Raw genomic sequence first — 15,479 nt, 5'->3', positions numbered from 1 at the left:
CCACCAGATCATAGCCCTTCTCTTGAAGCAAAGGCCCCTACCCTTTTCTTGGTCTTAATCTCCTGATGAGTTTTCTACAAAAGCATAAAAGCAACATAAGCATTACTGAAAGAACTGACTTTATGCCAGGTACACATTCACACTCATAACTGGTGTCTTAAAGTCACAACCATGGTTATCCCCTTCTCCCCTCCATTTTGATTGCATTTGAAAAGAGAAAATGGTCCTCTAGGTATGAATGACACAAAATGCCAATGTCCTTCAGTCATCCTTGCAACACACGTGGCAACACTGCTTTGACGACACATCTGTCTCGGCCTGCAGCTCACCTGGTATCGGCTGTTGTGCAAGTGTTTCCTGAGAGCCCCACGGTGTTTGTCCTGTGAAGGCAGCAGGGGCTGGAATTGGGTCAGGTTCTGAATGCAGATCACTGCTTTGGTGGGCAGGGTGTGAGCAGCTGTCTGAGCCAGCACCACTCCGATGTTCGCCCTTTCTTTCCCACACGCCACTGATCTGTACTGCTGCAGCTCCACAAGCTCTCTGGGTAAAGGCTGCAGGCAAGGAGTAGGTAGGAAGCTTTCAGTTTCAGGGAACTTATGCTTGACACCATTTAGGTTACAATGGGATGGGAGCTACAGCCCTGCTTGCTACCTGGAAGTTTCATCCAGCCATTCCCACCTGCATTTCTGGTGTGCCTGGGACAGCCCTGGCTGCTCGCGAGACGAACCATGCAAACATTGCAGACAAAATGTGCTCCAAGCCCGAACTTGTTGCAACACTTCTGGGGTTATAACCTGAATCTGTAGATGTGCATTGTGAAAACTGGACAGCAGAAGGGGTGAGAAATCAAACCTGCTGTGTGTGCCTGGGTGGCTCGTGTGTGCTTTAATTGGCTCTTTACCGTACTGTGCTACTCCTGGTGACCTTGACTTCAGAAAGAAGGCTGCCAGCTTAGATGAAGCACAGACTAGCAGTGCTTAGCTGTCAAATTCCAGTTGGTGACTGTTGGCAGGATGAGAAAAGTGACTTTTAATCCTCGGTGGTTCATATCTCTCTTGCAACAGGCCCAAATTAGCTGTTTGGTTGTGGGGCTGAGATCTGAATGGGCAACTGAAGTTGCTCTAACCCAAGAGAAAGGGCAAGGATTCATGAGGCTCTGGTATAACTGCTTGTCTTGCAACAAACCTGTCATGTAACCATGCCCAGGTCACCTGGTTTTAGGCCCCTTACCTTGCTTTCCTGAAAGCAGTGTAAGCACAATTACCAGACTACTGGGGGCTGGTACTCTGAGGTCTGTAAGAAGTTTGGCCACTGTATAGGCTCAGCAAAGTCCACAAGAAAGTGGCTGGCTATCACCAACACTTGCCCCTTTCCTGCAGAACTTCACATGCATGGATGCAAGGCCCCAGTTCACCCAGAAAACTTGGGGACAGGGACATTTACTCCAGCCCTGCCTCTTTTCCATGCCCAGTGGATAAGACAGAGCTTCAGGCTCCAGGTTGGGGAACAAGTTACTCTCCTCAATGCTAAAATCAGTTTAAAAGCAGCAACATAATTTTTTTTCTCACCTCCTCCCTCTCCACAAGAGCATGAAGTGCCTTTCAGGTAACAGGCCATACCCAAGGATTCCTCAAGATGTTAGCACAGGAAATCTTGGCTTAGAGAAAGCTGCTGTTGTTAGGACAACATATATCACAAATGCTGCCATTGCTGCATACTCCCTGCCTGGTCCCAACCACTCTCCTTATGCTTCACGGCCTCTCTCCCACTTGACAGGCTGAAAATGAGGTCAAATGCTTTGGAAATGGTTTGTACCACTCTTCCGTGTATTATAAAAAGGCCCAAATGAAATAATTTCTGAAGTAGCACTATATAAGCAACGATGCCTAAGCTGAAGTATTTTATTAAAGGTAGTGTTGATCAAACTGCTGCAGCTGACTGACTGCATGGACAAACCAGGCCAGTGAAGTCAGTGAGCCATTCATGCCTGCAAGGACAGAGGTGCCCTTCTCTCACACACCTGAGGAGCAGATCTGTTTAATGATAATACATGGCTTACATTTGCTAGGTGCACCCATTCCATAGCAGCTTTTTAGCAGCAAATAGCAAGGCTGCACATCTGGGCCCGTACTGCTGTCTGGCCAAGGAGGAGGCTGAATATAACGTATCAGATCTGCAGCTAGAGGGCATGGCAGAATGGAAGGAAGGGAAACTAAGTCATAACATCTGGGACATGGCAAATGTGGGCTGTTAACAGCCTGCAAAGAAAAATTAAACGTGATTAGAACCACTACACAAAGCATCCAGATCTCTCAGTTACACATCTCAGTGAAGACATGGCTGGTAGCAAATTTTTCTAGCAGTGGTGGGCCTTTCCTGCTTCAGATATAAGATTGCCACCTGCTGACCAGTTGTCCCTACTTTGGGCAATACTCTAGATCCTGAGCCTCCATTCTCCTCCCATTATCAGCAAGACTCCACTGCATTTAGTTTGTGCTATCTGATCAGATTGCAACCAGAGGTCATATAACTGTTCAGACCATTAAGCACCAGTTCACTTGAGCAGAAGTAAATGGCTCCATTCAGCTGAAGTACCATTACTCACACAGTTCACCTTAAGTACTGGGATATCATCTCAGCAAGGCAGTGAAGGCAATAAAAATGCAATCTACCCAAGACATGGTTATTGCTGGGGAGATCTGGATGTGGAAAGTATTTCCAGATCCTTCCAGATCTGTGCTGCTTAATATGCAATGAAAAGTGTTGTAAGCAGCTAGATAAGTGTTTGGGACTGGCTTATTTGGACATATGTTTTTGGTTTGTTGTACCCTGCCCCTACCTTCCAAATGCAGAGAGTAGGCTTTAAAAAGATTTTTCATCCAAATGCATGTGGAAAAATATCACTGCTGGAAACCTCTCACTGTAGCACAGTTCTGTTTGTGCTGGAAAACCCAGCTATCACCACCCAATAAACCAGAGGAGTGATCTTGGAGGGATTCTTCTCAGCAAATGTCCAAAAATAGCAGATATTGCGAGAGGGTAGAAGGTCATGCAACACCCATGCTACAACACTCCTCTGAGTCCTGTTCCTTACCTACGACAAGCCAGCCACTCCTTTTCTTGCTGCTTGCTAGGCAGTTTCTAATTCACATAGTCTTTCTTTAGCTGCTGTTTTGCTGAGTATCTCACACATTTTTGAGGCCCAGTTTTCCAAAGAGCTGGGGTAGCCACACTGGGCTGAAATCTGTGCATTTCCGAGTTTTCTCTCTCATTTCAGTCACAGCCTCTGCCTCTGCCTCTGACTCAGACTGGTGTTTCTGATAGGATCTCAGAGAGGGAGGAAACAAGAATAAATAGCATCACGCCCTCCTCACGTGGGTTGTGGTGCAGAGCTGAAACAAGACGAGGAAGAGCCTGGGATGGAGAGGGAGGGGGCTCAGCTGAAACTAACCCACATTTTGAGGATTCCTCCACACTAATGGGGCACTGAAGCAGCCTCTCCTTCTCTCATGCCAGGACCTAAAGTGGCTATTATTAGCTCCTAACTAGCGGAAGCATGAGCTGTCTGTCCCAGCCTCCCAGAGCTGGCGACAAAGCTGCCCTAAGAGGCAATTAATGCTGCCAGGCAAGATGAGGGCAGGTTAACATGGCAAAGGTCACACACCCAGGGCACCCAGCCCTGGCCCAGGGTGACTGCTGTGTTTCCTTCTCTCCAGGGAGCTGCACTAAGGAGAAGTCAAGCACAGGCCACTTTGAACGAGTAAGGCTTTGAAACAGTGTCAGGAAGCTAAACAGCTTTCCTGGCACTTAGGGATAGAGAGCTTGAGGATTTTGACAATAAACAACTGATCCTCTGACCTGATTCAAAACCTGGTCTGGTGAGATTCAATGGTGACTCAGCCTCAGATTAGTACTCTAGATGCCAGGATAAACTGGCCTCGATTTGGTTCTTTGGAGATACCTGCATGATGAAGAGCTCCTCATATCTGGCACATATTGAGAGTTTCAGGAGGCCACTAGACTGAAACTGAGTCAGATACTATTGCAGTCAGTACCTTTGAGCCAGAAAGGCCTGATGATATCCTGGCCATGGATTCCTTGGTATCTCAACAGAGGTGAGATACAATGAGAAGACACACACAGAGTTTTGTGAAGGTCCCCTTGGAAAGGCCCCATATGCATGTGGATGTCTTCAAGGCATTATCAAATGCTTTTATTAGGTACCTACAGCTTAGTTCCTTTACTCCTCGGGGTGCTGCAGCATTTAATGAAATCCTACACTGGTTGCACAGTTTCAAATCTCATTTTTTGCCTCCTCTAAACAAGATACAGCTACAGGGGCAATGGTATAACTAGCAAACCTCAGTACTGCATTTGGAGTTTATTTTCTCAGATAGTAATAATAAGCCACACCAGCAAAAAGCCTCCTGCTGCTGCTTTTTCCTCTTACCACTGCATTTACATTAAAGCTTGTGCTGATTGCAGTTGGCTGGTGGGAGGAGTGAGAGAGAAAAGGTATTTTCTGCCCTCTTGATAGCTCTATAATTTCCTAGTACAAGGTAAGGCTAGGTCGTGTCATTGATCCCTGTAACACAGAACATCCCAGGGTAGACTGGGGCAGGCTGCTCATTCTGGGTGAGGGACAGAGCCTTGCAGAAGAAAGGAAAGCAAAAGTTCACACAGGACTGAATCCACACTGAGAGATCATTTTTTTCTTTTCAGCAAAGTTGTTATGGTAGAGATGAGCTCTAGTATGAGGTAGGAACAGCTGTTTATAACAGTGTGTGTTCATTAACATCTCCAATTGAAAGGACAAAATAAGCTGTTGGAAGGAAAAAAAAGACCCGGCTACTTTCTCTAAGAATTCAAAGACTTCATAGCTAACATCTGAAAGTCACCAGGAAAGACCTCCAGGAAACAGACTCACTGTTTGTGATGGTTCTAAAAATAGACAGTAATTTTCAAATACCTAAATTTTTTTAAGCCTTCCTATATGCCCTAATGCAACAAGAGGAAATTTCTTCTTTTCCAGATGATAATTCTTTGTTTCAAAAGGGGAGTGAAACAAGGAGGGGAAAATAAATACACTACACTGGGAAACACTGAATGTTAACATTTACCTATTTTGTTACATCTTATTTCTTTTGATACTTGTTGTCATGTAGGCCTCTTTCTGGTGTCTGCCTGAGTTCATGCACAGGAGAACTTGACTCCTGATTTGGAAGGTATAGCTGTAGTACATTCTAATTTTCCCAAGGCCCACCTGGGGAAAAAGAAAAGGAACAGTGTGTCACTTTACACCTTCACCTCATTCTCCTTGCCTTGGGCTTTTGCTATCTCAGCAGGTTGCACGTCACAGTTTGAATAACACTGCTTGGCAGCCCATTACAGCCATGGGCCAGGCACATGTTTCCAAAGGGATTTTCCCTCTGCTCTTACTTTAGCATCTAGGTGCCTCTTGGTTTACATAACGCTGAGAAACATCTGGGGTTTAAGATTCCTAACACCTCAATTTGTTAGGGAAATTAAACACACTTCTAGGATAAGGATGCTGTTTGGAACTTACACCACTTGTTGAGTCAGAGGGAGGAGGAAGAGAGGAGAGGCTGGGTTAATGTACGCAATTCTATGTCCCAATTCTTTAGATAATGGTTCTGGGCAGCTGATTGTGCCCTTCCTGAAGAACACAGAAAATGCCAGGAGACTGCTTACTGACAGCTGAGCTGAGGGTCAGGCTCTCTGCACGGCTGAGTGCACAGGAGGACACGTTTCAGGTTAGTATTTTTAGTGCAGGGGAGCTGACAGACCCAGAGATGGAAGGCACCTCTCCAGAAGATAAATTGGGCAAGTGCAGAGCATCTGTCCACCCCATCTCTCTGCCAAAGCACTCCAAGCTGGAAAGAAGCCACCTCTTACAGCGGTGAGCAAGCTGCTCACCCACCTGCCCAGGCTCCCCCTTCCCCAACACCTCTCCACACTGCTGCAGAGGACACTGCCAGTTTTTAAGCTACAAACACCTGTCTGGCAGGGGCCCAGCCCAGCCCAGGTAGGCAGGAGGTGCCCCCACGGTTGCAGGCAGCCCCCTTGGTGCCCCCAGCCGGCCTGTGCAAGGCTCACACCAGAAACCCAGATGAGGATCACTGATGAGCATCCATCCTCCCCAGGAAGACAGCTGTTTTGGGTTTTTTAACACAGCTTCTATTGTTCAGGAGATTAAGGATGTAGTTGAGGCTTATGACATTTTTACTCTGGGATCTAATTATGGAGGAGGAAAAACAAATATGTGCATTTATTAACTCTTCCAAATCCAAAATAAGACATAAGAAAGGCCCCAGCAGAGGCTTATTTAGCCATTGCCCAGGTTCTGGCAGTGGCTGCTACCACATGTCCAGGGATATGCTAAGACACAGGAAGACCCACAGTGGATACTTGTGGAAGGCACCCGGTCAGCCTCCAGCACTGCTCTGTGCCAGTGGCAGTGGGCCAGGAACTAGATGATACCAAAAAATCTGCGTAGTTGCATACGGGAAAGTTTTGCAATATTTTCCTTAGAGCTGCAATTCCTGGTATCAAGGGGTTGTGTAGGTACTTAGATCAAAGGGAAATAGGATTTGAGCTGTCATGACTGCGTAAAACCTCCTGAAAACAGAACTCCCTTCACCAATGTCCCCATAGTCAGGGGGCATTAATTTTTTCCCTATTTATTTATTTGTTTTATCATTTGATTTCTGAATTTTGAAGGCCTCTTCCTTGATAACTATACACCTGAGATTTGCAGCAGTGTGCACAAATATTTTTTCTTTGAACAAAGACAAGCATTTTTCTTCAACTTAAGACATCTTGTGTCTCTTCAGAGACAGCAAGCACATGGCTCTCCCATGATCTCCACTAAACTCTCTGCCTATCCCAGCAAGAGTCTGGAAACACTCATATTTAAAAGCAGATCACAATGAATAAAACCCAGCTTTGAGGCCACATACAGATGTATATAAACTCAACAAGAAGAAAGACTGCTGATAGGCTGTGCATTAGATTTCTCTTTCATGGCCACTGGTACACCTCAGCTAGCCAACTCACTACTTAAAAACAAGATTAGGTATTTAATGCAAAATCTGTACAGAGAAGACTTCAATAAACCTGATTTCTCATGCACCTTGAACCGTCTTACCTGCACTCAGTTCCAATTCCAGTAAGGGCCTCTAACACTGTAAATCTTTTAATACAAATAAATGTTTAGAAAGAACCAGTTGGCTACAGAAGAGTTTCCTTTGTGTCTGTCTTTCAAATCACACTGACATGTAGATTTTGATTGCCTTCAACCAGCTGGGTTAGGGTACTTTGTCCTATGAGAATATAAAAGGAGTTTCTGTTCTGGGGACTATGTTTTTAAGATCACGGACTACGAAACAATGAGGCATAGAGACAGATATTGTAGAGGACATTAGTACAGGTAATTATTTTTCTTCTCCTACAGCCTTAGATTCACCTGAGGGATTTTTTTAAAAAGCGAGGGAGTAAATCAGAACAATATGTTTAGAAGTGCTTTACAGTAACCTTTGATAGAGAGCACGTGCTGATGTACCAGCGAGGTTCACTGATACTCAGCTGAGAGGACCTACATAAATTATGTCCCATTTTGCCATTTCTGAATGATACAGTTACTCCCTTGTCCACTCTTAGATACCTGGAAATACCAGTTTTTAGGTACCTGAATATAATCACACATTTTTTCTCAGGGTGGGATTTTCTTTATTTTGAAATGAATGTAGTTGAACAAAGACTAGTTGAAATGGCTTAGTTCTTTCTGTAGATTTTTAGGTGAGTGCCTTTCTCTGCAAATGGGCTATTCAAAACCAAATAATCCCTGTAACTTAGTGATATAGATAGGGAGTGGAACAAGGAATTTTTCCAATCTTAAAATCATTACATTCAGGATTCATTAATGCCTGGGGTCTATATTGGTCTGTATTTAAATCTTAACTGTGACCTCTTCCAAAACGTGGTCAAAGTAAATGAAATTACCCCCTCTGCCAAAAAGATGTGACATACAAATTGAATGTTACTTAGCTTAATTAATCTGAATAGCAAGCTTTTCCCTTCCTAATTACATTGCCCAACTCTGGTTTTTCAAACTGCTGTTTAGATAAACCAATTTGTATGTATATATGTGCAGTGTCAAGAACTATAAAAAGAATTAAAATTCTTCTTTCATTAAATTCCAGAAATTAGCTTTTGCTGTTTTCTTCTAGGAAGTCTTGTAAAACAACAATTTTGCAGTGAAGAAAAGGAAAGAACTTGTCTTCAAATGAATGCAGTTTTAATGAGAAATTATTTTTGGTATTTTAAAAATCTACAAATGTTTTTTAGTGTAAATGTGATACACAGGCGAATTAAAGAGTACCAATTTTTCATTATCTGACACAACTGTAATTTATGCAACAGCATCCTCAGTTAATCACGTAGGAAGAGATCAGAAAGGAAGAGGTTAAACTTTTAATTGGTTGTTTACTGTTTCAGTTCCAGGCAGCATTTATGTATCTGCATAACACTGGGATGGCTTAGGAATAATAGTGGGTGTACTGACTGTAAATAAGCTGCAAACTACAAGCCTATGAACAAGTCATGATCTGATGTAATAAATCACAAGTCAGACGCTCTTGTGGTTTGTGACATCACGGGCACTCAAAGTACTATTTATAAGCTCTATCATGCACTGGCCAAGATTTTTGCCAGTTCAGAAATTAAAATGTTTAGGATTCTTTACTTATAGCCTTTCTTAGATAGGGTGACCTATTTGCAGCAAATTTAAACCAATACAAAGGCAGGACTGCTTGGGGCCACAGGTCAGGTGAGGCAGGGCACTTAGATTGGAGGGAACCTAGTGGGGTTGAGTACACAGGAGTCCTGCTGCTAAGCTATTACTGTTGCTCTTTCATAACCAGTTTTTCTTCCAGCTTCACTTAGGTGACCTAAAACACCAATAAGGAAATATTTGAAGAGTGCAGAGAGAAAAACACGGAAGGTGGATGAGGATAAGATGATGAGAAAGCAACAGAAAATGATCTGAAGAGACAGAAGGCTGGAAGAGTCATCCCTACTACGATCTGTGATCAGGTAGTGCAGTTTTCAACATCACCACCCACAACACTGCTTGTGGTGGCTCTTCAGGGGGAAGATGGTAACAATCAAATTATTTGATAGAGTACAGAGTTAAATGGTTTTGCCTGCACCTGCTTTGGTTGTAACATCTTACACAGCTTCAACACAACTCCCAAAGCAGGTGAAGCATCGTTGTAATTCAGGGAAAGGCTATGTCCCTGTTCCTGTGTGTTAGATACCACTGTATGATGGCAAAGCATTGTCGGCTTCTACTGGCAGCCTTATTCATATCAGGATCAAAATATTTTCAGGATCAGTCCCCTCCACAGAGGTTAGGGCAGCGGTGGTGCATCAGCAGAGTAGGGCAGGCAGCTGCTGGCACAAAAAGCTCTGCCAAGTAGCTGTGGAAGATTATTTTGGGTATGCAAGGCTTCAGAGAGCAAGAAACCACAAACATTTCTAATCTGATCGAAGAGAGACACTGCAAAATCCTCAGGCACAATCACTGATTGATAAAGCAGACAGCAGGAAAAGAGATTTAAGATAGAAAGGAAGAGAGAGTAATAGTGAGCCTCAGAGGCTTATAACTATTTAATTCAATCAGAAAAATGTAACAGATGTTTAGTTAAAAGCAGCATTCCTGTTGAATTACTGCAATTATGCTGAAATATTTTGTTTGCGCCAAACTGACTGCAAATTTCCTCCGTTCTCAAGAAATTTATACAGCTAAGCAGCACACAAGGTGAACAGGTCTGCTCCTCCCCACAGCTGCTCCTCCATATCTGTGGTACCAGCCCCTCTCTCTGAGGTTTTAGGTCCTCTGGACGGACTCTCACAATGGCCAACACATTGTTGTGGCTAGGAAATGGTTAAAAAGTCCAATTTAAAAATGCTTTAGGGAAAGGAGGTGGCCTTCCTGATACTGTGTTCCATAAAGGTTTACCACAGAGTTTGTTAGCAGCACTGCTATAACCAGGGTGATCTACACTTCTCAGCAAGGTAATCTCTGGGTACCTCCCTCCCTCCCCCTCTGCAACTGGAGGAAAATGGACATCCCCAGGCACAGATGTCTCCTTTGTTATCCCACTGGACTGGAAGACCAACCTATGCATATTTTGTTTGCCTGTGATTTTTGCAAGAAATGAGCCTGCCAGCTGACACTATTGTTGTTGCTCTTCAGAAGAGGAAGCCTATTTCTCTGGTATGAAGGCATCAGTACTATTGCCAGCCAAAATTACAGGCAAAAGGACTAACTGCAGGTGCCAAAGAACTAAAATCCAGAATGCTTAAGTAAATCCTGTATGAAATGTGCGTGATACAATTTCCATGTTCTTCCAGGATCAAGTGGCTGATTGTAATTAGTTGTTGAGGCAAAACCCATCTACTAAAGGAACTTGTAAAGAATTTCCTGAAAGAGGCCTCTGAAATTTCCAAGTCCCTTTTATGTTCACCAAACAAAACTGTAAAGCAGCCAAATCATCTTGAACTGGAAGTGTCTCTTTCCCTGCTTCAGAAAGGTGGAGGTGGTGCTCTCTTGACTTGAGTGACGGCTGCAGCTTTACCCTTCAAATGACCCCTGTATTTCAGTGGAAATAACGCTGGTAATAGAGCAGGAAGGAACTAGGAGTGACTTGTCACTGCTGTGATAAAGAATTGCTTCTGTGGGGAAGCTTTATCAAAGAGGTTTGCCCTGCTCTTGGGCATGAACATAGTCCATCCCGCTTTCTGGCAAATGTTTCCAGTCAAACAAAAAATTCCCAGTACCCAGCAGTAGTTAATTCAGACTTGGCATTTCCTAAACACATTAATCGTAGTAGAATAGACTCTGCTATCTCTAGGGCTCAAAAGGGAAAGCAAATGCCTGGGACCTGCGAGGCTGGCAGGTCAGGAGCCTGGGTAACAGGCTCCAATCAAGCACCGATGGCTGGAGATAGCAACCAGAAGTGGCTCCCAGCTGGCAGGGCTTCAGCTTCCTGTGTGACACAAGACAGTGGCACAGGGCCAGGGACCAGCACACAAAGTACCCTCAGTACAGCAAACAGAGATGCTGGGGACTGTGTGGCCTAGCAAGGCCCGGGCTTTTCTCTGGGTTTGTAGACACAGCCTCCTACTGCTGGGGCAGCAGTGCTTTTCAGGGTCTTTGGTTGTTGGAACCATGAGCAGAGAACTATGGGGTATAAGGCTATTTAGAGATTTTCTCTGGGGCCAAGGTGGGTATATGGAAAGTAAAACTGTGCTGCTGGCTTGCTGGTATTACTAATCTCATCCTCCACACTACTTCTCCAGACATTTAGAACCCTGAACAGCAAGTGTCAACGCTGTAGAGACATCTGTCCCTCACACAACTGGCTAAAGTTTGTATTTCAGCACTGGAACTGAGTGCAGTGCTACAGAAAGCAGCAGAGTCACCCTCTGGTCCAGCCTTTTGTGCCCTTCCTCTCTGTTATACATTACGCATTACAGAGTTCCAGAGTTCCTGAACATGAGAGGGGAGGCACCTTCAACTTGAAGCTTTCTCATTCTTCTGAGGTCTAAAATGCCATGCCTAGAAATTTCTGAGACAGGAAGAGTTAGCATTTCAAACTAGCAACCTGATATTCAAAGCAGGTGTCTCTGTCAGATTCCAGATCTTTAGAACAGGGTTATGCAGGGACACAAGTGAAGGGAAAACATTTGGATTAATGAAAGAAGTGAGTAACAATAGATTTAATTAATCAATAACTACACAGACACCCTTTGGAGCCACTGCCAGCCAGCTGGGAAGCTTCTCTCTTGCGTAACAAAGTCAAACTCTAAGTGCCTTATTGCTCAATGGAGATTTTTTTTTTTTTTAAGCCTTAGGTTTGAATTTCATCTGGAATTACTGACCTTTCAAAAACATTGACCCTTTTGTGTGCACTTATGGTTTTTCCCTTCTGGTGAAAGGACAAGAGAAAATGTTCAATGACATTGAACTGATAAACAAGGTGTAGATGTTTCAGAAGTATTTCTGTATGACTTCTCCCGAACAAACAATATGTGCCAGAACACATTTTGAAATGTGGACTCTGAGTTGATAGCTCCCAAGGATGTACCTGCTTCTTGTGTCTATGAATATATGCTGGAAAATGTTCCAATTTTTTTTTTCTTTTCTCATGATAAGAGGTTTTCCAAGGACTATACGGGCAGATATTTCAAGACAGAAAAACTGTCAACCTGAAGAGACAAGATGGCCATAAAAAGGAGAGCAAACAGTACTGAAGAGACCAGGCAAGGTAACACTGAGCAGTACCTATAACCTAGTACAGGAGTGGCTTATCTTAAACCAGAAAAAGGCACTCCTTTTCTGGAATAACTACAACTGCAGGTAGAGCCAGATAGGTCAAGGAAAGGCACTAACAAAATGAAACCTGAAGAATGCTAATTTAAGTCTAGTGAGCAAATCAGCTTTTTAAAGACTGTCATTCCTGTGGCATGTGGATTTAATATAGCCCCTTCAAACCAAGCAAATCAAATACATACAGTAGGATAAGTTTCCCTTCTCATGTAATGTAGCCTACTACCCTCAGTGGGACACTCCAGTTCATCCCCACATAAGCAGATGAATCTGCTGTACAGAAAAGGATTAACTTGGAGTGCAGTTTCCTTGCTCCTCTTCCTGGGACTCCTCTTCATCACATACAGGTAAAGAAAAGGTTCTTGAACTGATTCCTGAAAAGGTTCAGGAACTGATTCTGGATCCTTCACTAGTGACCTGGTGTTTGGGAACCCAGGCACTGGAATCTGAGCCCCTTTTCCACAGTTCTCAGTAAGTTCAACAGTAATAGCTCTCACAGACTTTGGGCTAGCTTTGGTTCAGTGCAATGAAAATATACATCATACCCCCTTACCAATACTATTGAGACCATATGTTTCTTCTGGAAGGTATTTTACTGTTGTCAGCAACCTGAACAATAAAGCACCTTGCCCTACAGTACAAATTTGCTGCCCTTAAGATATTTGACTATGCTTTTAAGATCCAAACCTCCCCTCCTGATACTTCTCCATACACATTCATTCTCCAAGTTTCAATAAGTATTCTGAATCAGACGGATATTTAAGAAGTACAAAGAAAATCCCACTGGAAACAAGTACATATTCATAGAAGTTTTAAAGCTGTGATCATTGCTTAGATTCTAATCACTGCATCTAATAAAAATAAATCAAACAGCCAAGCACCAAATTCCACAGTAACATCAGCACTGTAAGTTATGCAATGCAATTATGATTTTACACACTGAGAGACTATGGAAGGAGCAGAGATCAGTAAGGAAAGCAAATAACAGAGATTGCAAGTGTATAGAAAACAGTGGGTTTCCTTCTTATTTTGCAGTTTGTAACAGCCTTGTGTTAGCTGTTTTCTCTATTTTTTTCATTTCCATTTCCTGTCAACATACAATAAGCACTACTGAGTGATCATATGCATAAGGCTCTACATAACCATCTACAGCTCTGCACCAATTTGGGGTTTTTTGGACTAACTTCAAAGAGCTGACCCCCAGTGAGAATAGCTAACCAGCTTTCAGATCTAGGCTATGCAGCTTGCATGGGAGAGGCAGGAAACAGGAAGTGTCCATTTCTCTAAGCCAGGAGCTTCGGACTTGATGTTGTTCTGCATTTCCCTTAATCCTTTTCAGTGGTCCAAGCCCTGCTACTCTGAAGCAAGAAAGAGATGGAAAACAGTCCTAGACACAGGATGTAGATGTTGCAGTATTGCAGTAAAATGCTGTTCATCCAAGAAACTTGAAAACAAGCGGAGGCCACATGATTCAAATAGGCTTTTGCATTATTCATTTCTGGGCCACACTGAACAAAGCTCTGATAGACAGAGAAGTGCTGACAAGCATCTAGACCCTAGGATGGATCTGACCTCTGGAACAGTTTATTCTGTGGGTTTCCCATCAGGTTGTGTGCTTCTCTGCCCTGTGTAGTTCAGCATGGGACAGAGATGCTTGTGGCAGGGCTGAGCCAAGGCTCATGTTTGTAGCTGGATCAAGACTCATCAATTCACACTAGCCTGGCTAAACAGTCATGCCATTAGCAATGGCAGCATGACAGAGCCTGCTTTTTCACCACTATGGACTTTAGACAGGACTTTTAGATACACCAAGCTTAATCTTCATGGAGAATATATATTTATTACGTTATGTAACACAAAGATAAGTAATTTCTATAGAACCCAGGCAACTTCTTTCTGGCGAAAGTGTGAGTGATATGTATCTGTTATCTCAATTAGCTGATGTTATTCCAAGTGAAAGGGATCATATTGAAAGCTGGAATCTAAAGGGAGAAAGGACCTTAGAGATCCAGATCCAGTTTCACTGACCCTTGCATACCTCAGAGGAACTGCACCAAAGATAAGGGAGTGCACTTCATTGCTATGATCAAATCTGCACTGCTTCTCTTTATCCCAACAGGTCCTGATTGAACTGCTCTCCTTCCTGGCACTTAGATTGGAGCACACAAATAATCCAGCTGAATCTCACTATTCCCAGGACAAATACAGTTTGCTGGACTGGGACCACAGTTCTTATCACCTTCCAGAGTTAAACTCACAGTGTTTCAATTCTTACATATGTGCTTGAGTGCTCAAGGTAGGATCATTTGTCATGATCTGTCAGTGTTTAGGAACCTCTACGTTTGATATGAAAACCTCCTTTTTAAACAAAAACAAAAAATAAAGGCAAAGCCATAAACACTGAGATTATAGAAAATGATCAATCAGTAAATTATTTGGGATGAAAAAAGAAAACCTGATGAAACTTTCACAAAGTAAACATACTAGATTTTCATCAATACAGTGCCAAATCATATGTAGTTTTATTAACTAAGAGAACTTACACTTGAGTAAATCTAATGTTTGAACTCAAACCCAACAGGTGCTGTTTAAAAATATTCAGCAATCTTATATGTAGTACTTATACCATAGGACATTCATAATGTAATTTAAAGTTCATGTATTTTACCAATGTGCCATTCAGCTTTTCCCTCTGATTTCAGACAAAGAATATAGACATCTTAATTTCATAACCCTCTCTCCTATTCCAGCTTTGAAATTTTGAACACTTTAGCTACCTCAGGATATTTCCATTAATAAAATTTTGTTAGAAGTTTTATTATTTGCACACTTTGAGTGCAATCACTGAGATACAGGCTGGATCCCACTACTAGCCCTGAAGCTGCCTGTTTATACACAGGATAAGCTGGTTTGTCCTGCCACAAAGCTAAGGACAAGGAGTAGGGTCCTTTCCCCCTCTTCAGCCTACTCAACCCAGTACACTCTTCACAGATACTCCTAAATAGAACTACAGGGTCAAATTACACCTATAAATCTTCAAAGGTTCTTGGGGCATTTGTTTTCG

At 43.0% G+C, this 15,479-nt stretch overlaps 2 long non-coding RNA genes across 3 annotated transcripts in view; one reads left to right on the top strand and one right to left on the bottom strand.

The window, feature by feature from the left end:
• Positions 1 to 1,496: 1,496 nt before the first annotated feature.
• The window catches only part of LOC137468859 (uncharacterized), a 153,031-nt gene continuing 139,048 nt past the window's right edge, over positions 1,497 to 15,479 (bottom strand). Inside the window, exons 4-6 of one of the 2 annotated variants that reach the window (XR_010996218.1) lie at positions 5,121 to 5,263; positions 3,095 to 3,392; positions 1,497 to 2,258 (exon numbers count right to left, since the gene is read on the bottom strand). This is a non-coding gene — a long non-coding RNA (uncharacterized lncRNA). Of the gene's footprint in view, positions 3,393 to 5,120; positions 5,264 to 15,479 lie in introns of both variants that reach the window. The other variant, XR_010996216.1, reaches the window with a different exon arrangement.
• On the top strand, positions 8,395 to 14,831 carry LOC137466422 (uncharacterized). The gene is made up of 4 exons (XR_010995179.1): positions 8,395 to 8,848; positions 8,943 to 9,114; positions 12,244 to 12,353; positions 14,535 to 14,831. It is a non-coding gene; the product is annotated as an uncharacterized lncRNA (long non-coding RNA).

This window comes from Anomalospiza imberbis, chromosome 2, assembly GCF_031753505.1.
Source record: "Anomalospiza imberbis isolate Cuckoo-Finch-1a 21T00152 chromosome 2, ASM3175350v1, whole genome shotgun sequence".
Taxonomy (NCBI): domain Eukaryota; kingdom Metazoa; phylum Chordata; class Aves; order Passeriformes; family Viduidae; genus Anomalospiza; species Anomalospiza imberbis.
Note: the sequence above shows the minus strand (reverse complement) of the source record. Positions and strands in the feature narration are given on the sequence as shown.